The 11,786-nt window shown below is 35.6% G+C and overlaps 1 protein-coding gene across 5 annotated transcripts in view; it reads left to right on the top strand.

Annotated features, from left to right (window-relative positions):
* LOC105613002 (killer cell lectin-like receptor subfamily E member 1) overlaps positions 1-10,832 on the top strand; it is a 28,874-nt gene extending 18,042 nt beyond the window's left edge. Inside the window, exons 7-8 of one of the 5 annotated variants that reach the window (XR_006059437.2) lie at positions 1,116-1,209; positions 3,114-10,832. The gene's annotated coding sequence lies outside the window, so the exon portion shown is untranslated. Of the gene's footprint in view, positions 1-1,115 lie in introns of all 5 variants that reach the window. The other 4 variants (XR_009599998.1, XR_006059432.2, XR_006059433.2 and 1 more) reach the window with 4 other exon arrangements.
* The last annotated feature ends 954 nt before the right edge of the window (positions 10,833-11,786 follow it).

Genomic DNA, 11,786 nt, shown 5'->3' with positions numbered 1-11,786 from the left:
CAGGCTTCTCACCACTTCCCACCTTTCAAATGTCAAGCCACTTGCTCCCATTGGCTGAATCGGACCAGAAGCTGGTTGGCTTGAAAACTAACATATATTTTGTGGGAATCAGCACCTGAGTTAGGAGCAGAGGGGAAAGTGGAAGGGGACAAAAATGGTAGTGACTGACACAGGGTGGAAGAAAGCAGGTCTCCCAAGGACAAAGGACCACAGTGTTTTGGGAGAGATATTTCTTGTACCCAGTCAGAAGTATGACTTGCTAACACAGTTATTTTGTGAAGAGATTCATTAAACCTATCTTGTCTAATCTGTATGTCAGCTTCTTTATTGTGACACGTGGGTAATATCACTAAGATAAATTATCAATATGGAACCATGTATAGAAGGGTTCAGGAATGGTGGGGGGGTGGTGTATTTAAAACATGTTTGGCAAAGAAAGAATTGAGAATACTTTATTTGATATACTGACATCAGAGATACAAGTGTCTTATCCCTTATCCACAATGCCAAAATCCATATCTTTGTAAAGTAAAACATTTTTACCTGTTTGGCTCCAGGGCCTGAACTAAGCTAATTATAGATTTCCCATTCTACATTTTGCTGAACAAATATTATTATGCTTGATTTTCAAATGACCTCACTGGGAACTAATTCATATATGTATTCATATGTAATGCTTATTAATAAAAAGTATTAATCTTAAAATTCATTTCTCTTCACAGGCTTTACATACATATGATATCATCGACCTTACACATTATAATTTCTATAAAGAAATGATGAGAAAGCACTGTCTATAAAAGAACAATCACTACTTGTTTGATTTGTCTTTATTTTCTGACTCTGTTGGATGTTATGTGTGATTCATGTTGGCTGTGTCTCATGTCATTCTGGATTAGAATAACATATTTTTAATTTATAAATTTGACTTCTATTTGTAAAATAAGCTTTAAATTTTAAATTGTGTTCTTGCTAAAACTGACATTTAACTACACAGTCTTGCAACTGATTTCTAAGAATAGGTTGATTCTCTTAATCTGCAAAACCATGGGTGTGTGATTCATCTTTTATCTCAGGAATAATTTTTGTCATATGATAGCTTTCTTTTCTTCCAGTGTGAGTTGGCTATTCTGAAAACTTTCCACTGAGCTCAATCACTTTTCAGTGGTGCTGAGGAACTTGAGATAGACAATAAAGATTTTTACTAAGGTAAATATATATATATATATTTTTTAACTTTATTTTACTTTACAATACTGTATTGGTTTTGCCATACATTGACATGAATCCACCACGGGTGTACATGCATTCCCAAACATGAACCCCCCTCCCACCTCCCTCTCCATAACATCTCTCTGGGTCATCACCATGCACCAGCCCCAAGCATGCTGTATCCTGCATCGGACATAGACTGGCGATTCGATTCTTACATGATAGTATACATGTTACAATGCCATTCTCCCAAATCATCCCACCCTCTCCCTCTCCCTCTGAGTCCAAAAGTCCAAAAAAGACACAGATGTGTATAAGGTAAATATTTTTTAAAAATTGTATTTAATAGCAACCAGAATAACTTTTGTTTGGCATTATTGAGACCCTTCCTCATGGCAATTTAGGTGTTCCTGATGTGTCTTTATTTTCCAGTATTTCCATCTACAGTATATGCTACCTCTATGCATTTTTTATATTAAAATGAATTTTTAGGTTAAAATAGATCTCATGTAAAATGTGGCTAGAGAATCCACAGGCCAGTCAATGCTTTATGATCATCATCTTTACTTATTTACTTTTTCCTTTGTTTGGGTATTTATTCTTGCACCCTCCTCTTTTAGAGGGTAAAGGCTGTCATGATTCTGAATCTAGTGTGATTTCCTGTGATCACACTTGCCTGCCTGAATGATGACAACACAAACAATGATGTTAAAGTGACAGTGATCACGCACATCCAGGGTTATGCCCCTCACTTTTGGTCTCTTTCTCTCCTCCTTAAACTTCACCTTCTATTTCTTGACCAGGTACACTGCTTTGACTCCTAAAATATTTTGCAGCTGCTGCTTGTTCTTTTAATCAACCATGCCGTTTTTTATGTTTTCCATGCCCTTCCAACTCTTCCCTGGAACTGTATGGCCACATCAAGACTAGTGTAAGTGTTAACTGTTGTTTCGAGCAGCAACAAGTCTGTGGTTGGAAATATTCTGTACTGTTCAGTGTGATGTTTCAGCCACACACGTATAAACTATCAAACTGATAGAGCGTATTCAACTGACGCATAACGGTGTGAACAAAGAAGACAGGTTGATTGATAATGACCACGTTTTTACCATTTCTGAAAATTTCGGCGCTGTGCCATATCAGGGTGCAGGTTCTTTAGTTAAAATTTAATTTCCAAGCTTACTCTAAATATCACCCTCTGTCCTGTGAGCCCCAACATACGTGTTTTTTTTTCTAATTATTATTATTAGTTGCTAGGTGGTATATGTTAATACTTTTATATACATTGAACTGTTCTCAGGACATATTTCTGTTCATTTTAGTTTTACATTTTTTCAGATGATGAGAATGAATCTTCTAGGGATTGTGAATATTATTCAAGTTTATAAATATAACACTTCACAGAATCAGACACTCGAAACAACTGACGTTTGACATCTCTTGTTCAGCAGGTTGAAGAAGGAAAGGAAGAGAATGTCCCCCCAATTTGGATCAATTAAAATTAGATTTGTTCATCTCAAGCTCCAGCGGATAGCCAACAAGGACCTACTCTATAGCACAGGGAACTCTGCTCAATGTTATGTGGCAGCCTGGATGGGAGGGAGTTTGGGGGAGAATGGATACATGTATGTGTATGACTGAGTCCCTTGGCTGTTTACCTGAAACTGTCACAGCATTGTTAATTGGTTATACTCCAATACCAAGTAAAAAGATTAAAAAAATTAGATTTGAATGCTAAGTAGCTTGCCACTCTGTTGTCATATCATTTAGCTTTGTGCTGCCACTTTTCTAGATACTCTGTACTTTTTCCTCATTAGATTATCCCACTCAGTGGATAAGTTGGAAAGATTATAATCACTTTTAAATAAATCTATTCAATTCAGTTTTCCTTTCCTACATAGTAGTCGATCCTATGGGAACTCAGTCCTGACTATTCATTGGAAGGAGTGATGCTGAAGCAGAAGCTCCAACACTGGCCACAAGATGCGAAGAGCCAACTCATTAGAAAAGATACTGGGAAAGATTGAAGGCAAGAGGAGAACAGGGCGACAGAGAATGAAATGATTGGATGGCATCACCAACTCAATGGACATGAATGTGAACAACTTCTGGGAGATGGTGAAGGACAGAGAAGCCTGGCGTGCTGCATTTCACGAGTTTGTAGAGTCGGACACAACTGTTTTAACCGTAACAACAACAACTCTCACAATGGTGTTGAACCTGTTCATAGTTGATTCTTTTCTTCCTCTTTTATAAAAATACATCTTTTCCATTTATTTGTTCATTGATGTATAGTTGATTTACAATATTATATGTTTCATGTATATGGCATAGTGATTCACAATTTTTAAAGGTTAGATTTCACTTATAATTATTATAAAACATCAGCTATACTGCCTGGACTGTACTATATATCCTTGTAGTCTATTTATTTTATACATAGTAATTTGTATCACTTAATCCCCTCTCTCTATCTTACTCCTCTCTTCTTCCCACTTCCCAAGATCTTAAAAGTTATTCAATTTTAGAATGCTATTCTTCTCCAGGTTCCACTTGTACATTCATGCATGCATTCATTCATTGAAGAGATAATACAAAAAAAAATCTGCAATGGTTTAGACATGGTTATGGGAGTGTCACTGAACAGAAGTAAAAAGAACTGATAGAATCTGTTTTCTGAAGTCATTTTTTCTGAAGGGTTGACAGAAATAGATATTGTCAAAGTGGACACTATTTTGGAGTCAGAATTTCGGTAGTATGCATGTGATTTTTCCTCTCTTCTCCATACATTCTAAGCATATAGAACTATACTGATAGAAATTCAGTTTATCACAGTATAGGGTGTAGTCACTTGTCTTTTTTTTAACCACTCTGAACATTTTTATTTATTTTTATTGTGATAAGAACATGACATGATATCCACCCTCTTAAAAAATTTTAAAGTATAGTGACAATGCTCTACAATAGACTTCTAGAACTTATTTGTATCGCAAAACTAAAATTTTATACTGATTGAGCAGCAGCTCCCCATTTCCTCCACTCTCAGTCCCTGGTAACCACTATTCTGTTCTCTGTTTCTATGAATCTGACTCTTTTCATTACCTCATGTAAGTGGAATCGTGTGTATTTGTCCTTCTGTCTGGGTTCCTTCTCTTATCGTGTCTTCCAGGCTTATCTGTGCTGTTGCATATGCCAGTATCATATTATTTTGACTACTGTAGCCTTGTAATATGTTTTGAAATCAAAGAGTGTGATACCTTCAACTTGGTTCTTCTTGCTCAAAATTGCTTAGATTATTCAGGATCTCTTGCTGTTCTATGCATATTTTAGTATTGGGTTGATTTATTTTTTTGTTAAAAAGAAAGGCCATTCGGATTTTGATAGAAATTGCATTGTATCTGCAGATCACTGTGAATAATATGGACATCTGTGTGTGCATGCTAAGTTGCTTCAGCAGTGTTCAACTCTTTGTGACCCTATATGGCTTAAAGCCTGCCAGGCTCCTCTGTCCATGGAGATTCTTCAGGTAAGAATACCCGAGTGGGCTGCCATGCCCTTCTCTCCAGGGTATCTTCACGACCCAGAGATTGAACCCATGTCTCTTATGTCCCCTGCATTGGCAGGTGGGTTTTTTACCATTAGCACCACCTGGGAAGCCCAATATTTGGACATTTCCACAATATTAAATCTTCCAATCCATAAACATAGATTGTCTTTTCATTCATTTGTGTCTTCCTTAATTTCTTCCATTAATGATTTGTTGTCAGTGTACAAGTTTTTCACCTCCTTGGTTAAGTTTATCACTAAGTGTCTTATTATTTTTTGATGCTAGTATAAATGGGATTGTTTAATTTTTTTCATAATTCGCTAGCTCATTTTTAGTGTATAGAAATGCAGTTGATTTTTGTGTGTTGATTTGTATCCTGTAACTTTGCTGATTTAGTTTATTAATTTCAACAGGCCTTGTTTACACTGATATATAATTGACATACAATATATTAGTTTGGAGTGTACACACAAAGATTCGACAAACAGTCCATGCTGAGTGAGCCTGAATGCTGGGCCTGCCTTGGTTTAATATAGAGGAAGGAATATCAATGGCTTAAGGAGATAAGAACATTAAAGTGGATTTGTCATTCAAGACCCTCTCACCCACATGTGGGAGGTGATCCAGAAGATATACCTTTCACCAATGCTGTGAAAAATAAATTTCTAAAGGATTGCTAGGTATCCTTAAAGAGCTGTATGTTTCAGCTTAAGTCCAAGATCAGTAGACGAGAGCAGCTCTGTTAAAGATCACTGGTTTCCGAACAAGTTCCTAACGTGCTTTTCTCAAACAGGGTTCTCAGGCCTTTTTGAACTTGCATCTTGCCTGAGTCTCTGTGCAGATTTTTATTCCCTCACATATAGGCTGCTTTTAAATGTCCTAACTTCCAGGCTTGTTCTCAGAGCCTTTAGATGATCTGGTGTATGTCTCTTCCTCTACCTCTTGCTCCAGGTATATATAGGTCTGTAGTCCTTCAGCTTTTACCTGCAGTGTCTGCCATGTTTATTACTATTATCAACATGCAACATAAATTACCCTTTCCCAAGATAATGGCCTTTTGGAAGTGAAGCATATTCTTTTTAACAAACTTAGGGTGAGTTATACTCATTTTCTCTTGAGAGAACAATGATGAGGCAGTCAACCTAAATAGAGTAGTCAGTAATAAGACAATCACAGGAATTATGTCTAGGGACTGCAAAATCCTAGTGCAGAAAATTCACTGAAAGTAGAAATTAAGATAATAAGTATATTTGGAGCCTCAGCTATTAAAATGATTTGAAGAATCAGTTACCATCAGTTCCTCACAAAGATAATAAACTAGTTCTTATAGAAATACATGTTAAGGGGGAGAAATAGAGCAAAAAGTACCTTGAAAATTTATTTTAGGTCATTCTTTGAAACTGAAATAAATGAGTTAGATTACACAAAGATGAAGTTCCTTAGTGTGGCTTCCTCACACAAAACCACATGGTTCTTTTTCTAGAAAAAGAGGCTGAGAAAATTACATTATGCGCTACTAAACTATATATATTCATCTGAGATAAATGAATCTGTTAAAAACTATGAAGAAGTCAAGGGAGCTGAAGTAGTTTTTAAATAAATGACCAATTGACAGAAGTAAATAAAATTAGTCTGCAAGTGAAAGTAGTTGATAGGAAAAGGAGAATACAAGAACACTCTGACTTGGAGGCATTTGAGATTACTTCTAGTTTTGAGATTAGAATTATTCATTCTCATACTCCAATTGCCACCCTCAATACTTTATGGGCCCCTGAATACCCAGAAAGGATAAGGCTGAAATTCTTGCTTTAACTCCTGCAACCCTCAGATTGATTATCTTTGTCTAAGAATGATGCTGATATGAAATCTTCTACCTCAGTGATTTCGTGGAGTATTATCTGTTAATTAAGAATAAGCTGTTTGGACTTTCTTGGCGGTCCAGTGGTTAAGAATCTGCCTGCCAATGAGGGGACACTGGTTTAGTCCCTGGCCTGGGAAGATTCCACATGCAGGACAACTAGGCCTGTGTGCCACAGCTAATGGGCCTCAGCTCTAGAGCCTACACTCAGCAAGAAAGACCTAGCACAGCCAAACAAGAATAAACAAGTAAAGAAATTAAGGAAAAAGAATTATCCACTAAATTATTATCATTCCACTGATTAATTCCTTCATTAGCTTCATAACTACATAATATTTTATTGTTTTAGCAGTTATCCTAAATAACTAAAAATTTCAACACACATTCTTTTTTTTTTAATTCAGTAGGTTTTATTTTATTTTATTTTTCTATTATATATATTTTTTAATTTTTATTTTTACTTTATTTTACTTTACAATATTGTATTGGTTTTGCCATACATTGACATGAATCCACCATGAGTGTACATGCTTTTCCAAATATGAACCCCCCTCCCACTCAACATGCATTCTTGACCTAGTAATGCCCAAGATAAATAATTCCTTTACCTCTTCTTAGACATTTTAATAGCCTTCTTGTTGTTTTTGCTGCACATCCAACTCTTTTGTGATCATGTGGACTGTAGTTCCCCAGTCTCCTCTGTCCATAGGCTTTCCCAAGCAATATTTCCAGTGGATCTTCCTGACCCAGAGATTTAACCTGCATGTCTACCTTGCAGGCAGATTCTTTACTCTCTGGGCCATAGCCTTAGGTCCTTTTAACTCCATATCCTCCTTTTAATTTAAATGCAACATTTACAGTGTAGTTCAAGCTTATGCAATTTTAAACTATAGACACTAATATTATGGTTTTATGTTATAACTATTCATTTAGATTTATACCTGCATTTACCTATTTCATTGCCCTTTATCCTGAATCTTAGAGGTTCCATTTGGGATTATTTTCTAATGGACCTTATAGTATATCCTTAGCATAGACCTAAGGTAATGACAATTTTTCTCTGCCTATCTTAAATTATCTTTATTTCACCTATGGAATATAAGTATATCTTCATATGATTCTCATATAATTATCTTTTCTCTGGGGATAGAGTTTTGTAAAACAATTGTCTTTCAATACGTCCATGCTTTCTTTTTTCTTTTTAGATATTAGCTACTAATTCCTTCTTTAAAAGTAAATTCTGGACTTCCCTGTTTGTCCAGTGGTTAAGACTCGACTTTACAATGCAGAGGATGTGGGTTTAATCCCTGGTCAGGGAGCTCAGGTCCCGTGTGCCTCGTGGGCAAAAAAAAACCAAAACAGAAAACAGAAGCAATGTTATGACAAACTCAGTAAAGACCAAAAAAAAAAGCATTAAAAAATAAATATACAAATATATAAATTCTGTATTTTACTGCCTGCCTTTCAGCTTCCATTTATCTTTGGTTTTCAGCAATTAAGCATGATATACGTAACATTGTTTTTATTTTGTTCACCAGACAGGAATTCGGAATGCTTTGGCATTGTGTAGTTTGATGTCCTCTATCAGTTTTGGGATATTCACAGACATTAGCTATTCCACTGTAAGTTATGGGTAACCTGTATTTACAAAATCACATTTTGAGGTAAGGGATCATTAGGAGACACTGCCTTAACAAATGTGTTACTTTGTTTATACATTTTTAAAATTGTTTTTCCTGAAAGAGGAAAGAGTTCACTATTGATATGTATGCATGCTCAGTCACTTAATGGTGTCTGACTCTTTGCAACTCTATAGACTGTGGCCCATCAGACTCCTCTGTCCATAGGATTTTTCAGGCAAGCGTACTGGAGTGGGTTGGCTTTTCTCCTCCAGGGCATCTTCCCAACCCAGGGATCAAACCCATGTCTCCTGCGTCTCCTACATTGGTAAGCAGATTCTTTATCATTGAGCCCTGGGAAGCCCAATTATCTGTGTATATAAATTCAATTTAGAGCATTTTGTGTGGTTGAGATGGGAGCAATGCAACTGGGAAAGATTGTCAGGAATTATTTAGAGCAGAGGCCAGCCTTGGCAGGGAGGAATGCTGAAATTATGAGGTGTGTCTCCCAAGGGCATCATATGGAAATTGTCAGCATATATGCCATCAACTTATCATCATGCTATAGACGGAAGTCTTTATTAAAGGCAATAACAGAACTTGAATGCAATAAAAAAAGAAATAATATACAGTCACATAGTAGATGAGAACTAAAAATAAAGGAAACCTATATTCTTTAAGCTTGCTGGAGTCTACTAAGGTGAAAAATATCACTTTTATTAGTCTCTTTCTTCCATATTCCAGAGAATGATTAGTATAAAATATTCATAACATACTCTTTATAAAAAGAGCTAGTATAATATTTCATTCTTGAAAGTTATTTTTCTCATTTGTTTCTCTCTGAAAGATACAGCCAGGGGGAAATGTAAATCTGCAGCCCTCATTATTTCTGAAGAAGCAATATTTTTACATCTTGATCTGACATTACTTATTGTTCTGAGGTCAGCATAGCATAAAGTTTCCATGTGTAATCTCTAGAGTAAACCTATCTTGGCTTAAATTATGTTTCTATTTTTTACTAGCTATACAACTTTGGAAAATTCCTCATTCTTTCTGGGTCTCAGTTTCTTTATTAATATGACATCCATAAAGATAATACACTTTTGTAGGAATTATTGGGGCAGTACATGATCTAATATGTGATTCATTGAAGTAGTATTGGGAACATTAGAAGCAATCAATAAATGTTAGGTATTTTTTAAGTGCTGATTGTGACTAAATGCTCCTTAGTGCATATGTGCTATGTGGTTTCCTCTCGTTTATTTACCAGGGTCTGAGATTTTAATATATTAGCATTTACTTTTATGTACAAATATATTTAAAATTTAAAAATCACATAACCATTTAAGCCCATATTTTGATGTTTGGGTTTGATTAAGAGATCTCCAGTTATTACAATATGTTGAGTTTAGCATGCTTGAATGAACACAAAATGTTAAAATTGTCTCTGTAATTATCTTCTGTATAAGAAAATGTAAGGAGAGTTATTGTGCCATACATTTCCAGTTCTTCTTTATGTCTTGATAAGACTGGAGCTCAGGGCTTCAGGACAATTTCCTTGCTGCCAAGATCTTATTTTCAGCAGAAATAAGATATCAATTTTCTTCAGAGAAGGACCAATTACCTTGACAAGAAAAAATGCATCCATGAGGATAACTTTGTCACCCATGCTAACTGTGTATCATAATTTTTGTATTATTGTTTTTAATTATCCTCCCTAACTTCAAAAGAAGCCCATGATATTTAAGAATTTTTCTGAAAAGTAAGCCATAGTTACTAACTTTGATTTTGTATTTATTAATTGTATATATGCATCTAAATTTAAATAACTTACATTGATAGCACGATTCTCATTGTAATTCAGTACTTACCTCTGTTTTGCTATATTGTGTTGCAAAGTCCAGCCACAATTGACTTATTGTTTTGCTGTGTATTCAGAATTTCTTCTAGACAATTAACTGGAATTTGTAAAATTTACAAATGAAAATACATTTTAAGATTTATCACTTTTAAACCTTTGACAATGCAAATAAAATAGAAGTTCAGAAAAGTTTAAATATAATTTATCCATTTATTTTTTTAAATGATTAGCTGTAGAGTAAATTGGAATTATCACTTGCAAGTAACTGACATTAAATATAAAAGATTTTTCTTGTGACAGACGTTTATGAGGTAATGACCGATGCTTTAATCATTGCAGATTTCCACATCTGATTGATGCTGTTCTAAGCAATTAGTAAACCCAATTAGGACACAATGACCAAAGTTGCCTCTGAAGCAAAAGCCTTTGACATAGCACACATCCAGTCAGTCACAAAGTACTGTTTATTCTATTACTACAGTGCCTCACATATCTATTTACTTTTTCACAGCACCATAACCTTTTCCCCATTCAGGTTTTCATTATTTTTATGTGCAACTTTTATAATATTCTACAAACTCTCTATCACTATCCACTATTTTTCTCAAGATGCCTCTAAAGTTAATACCCCCCATTACACAGCTTTACTAATGCTACCCTTTCAAAGAACTTCAAGCTATCAATTATTTATATTTTAAATTTCAAGCTTATTAAAATAAACAATTTCTAAAATTGTGCCATTTTTCTTAACATCCATATTTCTATTTTCAAATATGAAACCTCTAACCCACGTCATTTCGCATGATGTATTTTGTTTTGTTTTGGAGAATCTGGCCCTCTAGTTGGCTAAACTTGATCTGAAAAAAATAGAGTGACTGGAATGCTCCTAGCTTGAATTTATTTTACTTAGTCTGAATGGCCTATGGTTGCTTCTAAGATAATTTGGAGACTTCACACAAATTGTAAAGAAAATCTTTCTGCATGCCTACTTTTTAGAGATCTGATCCTAGTCCAACTACAAGATCATGTAACTTGCTGGACATAAAGTTTCAATCAGCCAAGTGCAGGCTCATATGAGGGAGACTTTAAATTCTCTCCACCATAGTACTGCAGTTTGAGTCTCAGATGCATTGCTGGACTCATAAGAATAGATGTACTAGAAGAGGATCAAAAAAGCAGAGTAAGAAGGCAAGGAATTCACCACCCCCTACACACACATCAAAAATGCAACTACCTGTGGAATAATTGTCATGGAAAATGAACTGGAAACTGGCAGAAGTACTCCTATACAATGAAGACTACAAGAATGAATTGGGTAAGACTGGAAAAAAAACAAACAAACAAACAAACAAAAAAACAGAACCTGTATCCTTGGGAGGAGACTAAGAGCAAAAGGGAGATTGTACAGGTGAACACTCACCCTGGGACATGAGAAGGTTGTGCCACAGTCCAGGTGTCCCAGCCCAGGGGTTCTACATGGAGGATGCAAGCCCCCTAGGCTTGTTGGAGAAGATTTGGGGTTAAGAGTGGCTGAAGCAGCTTTAACTCCACTCGTAAGGTAGATGCTGGCTTGCCTGCCAAGTGCTTTCAAACAAAGCAGAAAGAGGTCTGATGTAGCAGCTGCTGCCCCACTGTGCTCCTAGATTCCTCACTCACTGCATGCTACAGCTTGACACTGGATCTAGCATA

The sequence above is a fragment of the Ovis aries genome, chromosome 3 (genome assembly GCF_016772045.2).
Source record: "Ovis aries strain OAR_USU_Benz2616 breed Rambouillet chromosome 3, ARS-UI_Ramb_v3.0, whole genome shotgun sequence".
Taxonomy (NCBI): Eukaryota; Metazoa; Chordata; class Mammalia; order Artiodactyla; family Bovidae; genus Ovis; species Ovis aries.
Note: the sequence above shows the minus strand (reverse complement) of the source record. Positions and strands in the feature narration are given on the sequence as shown.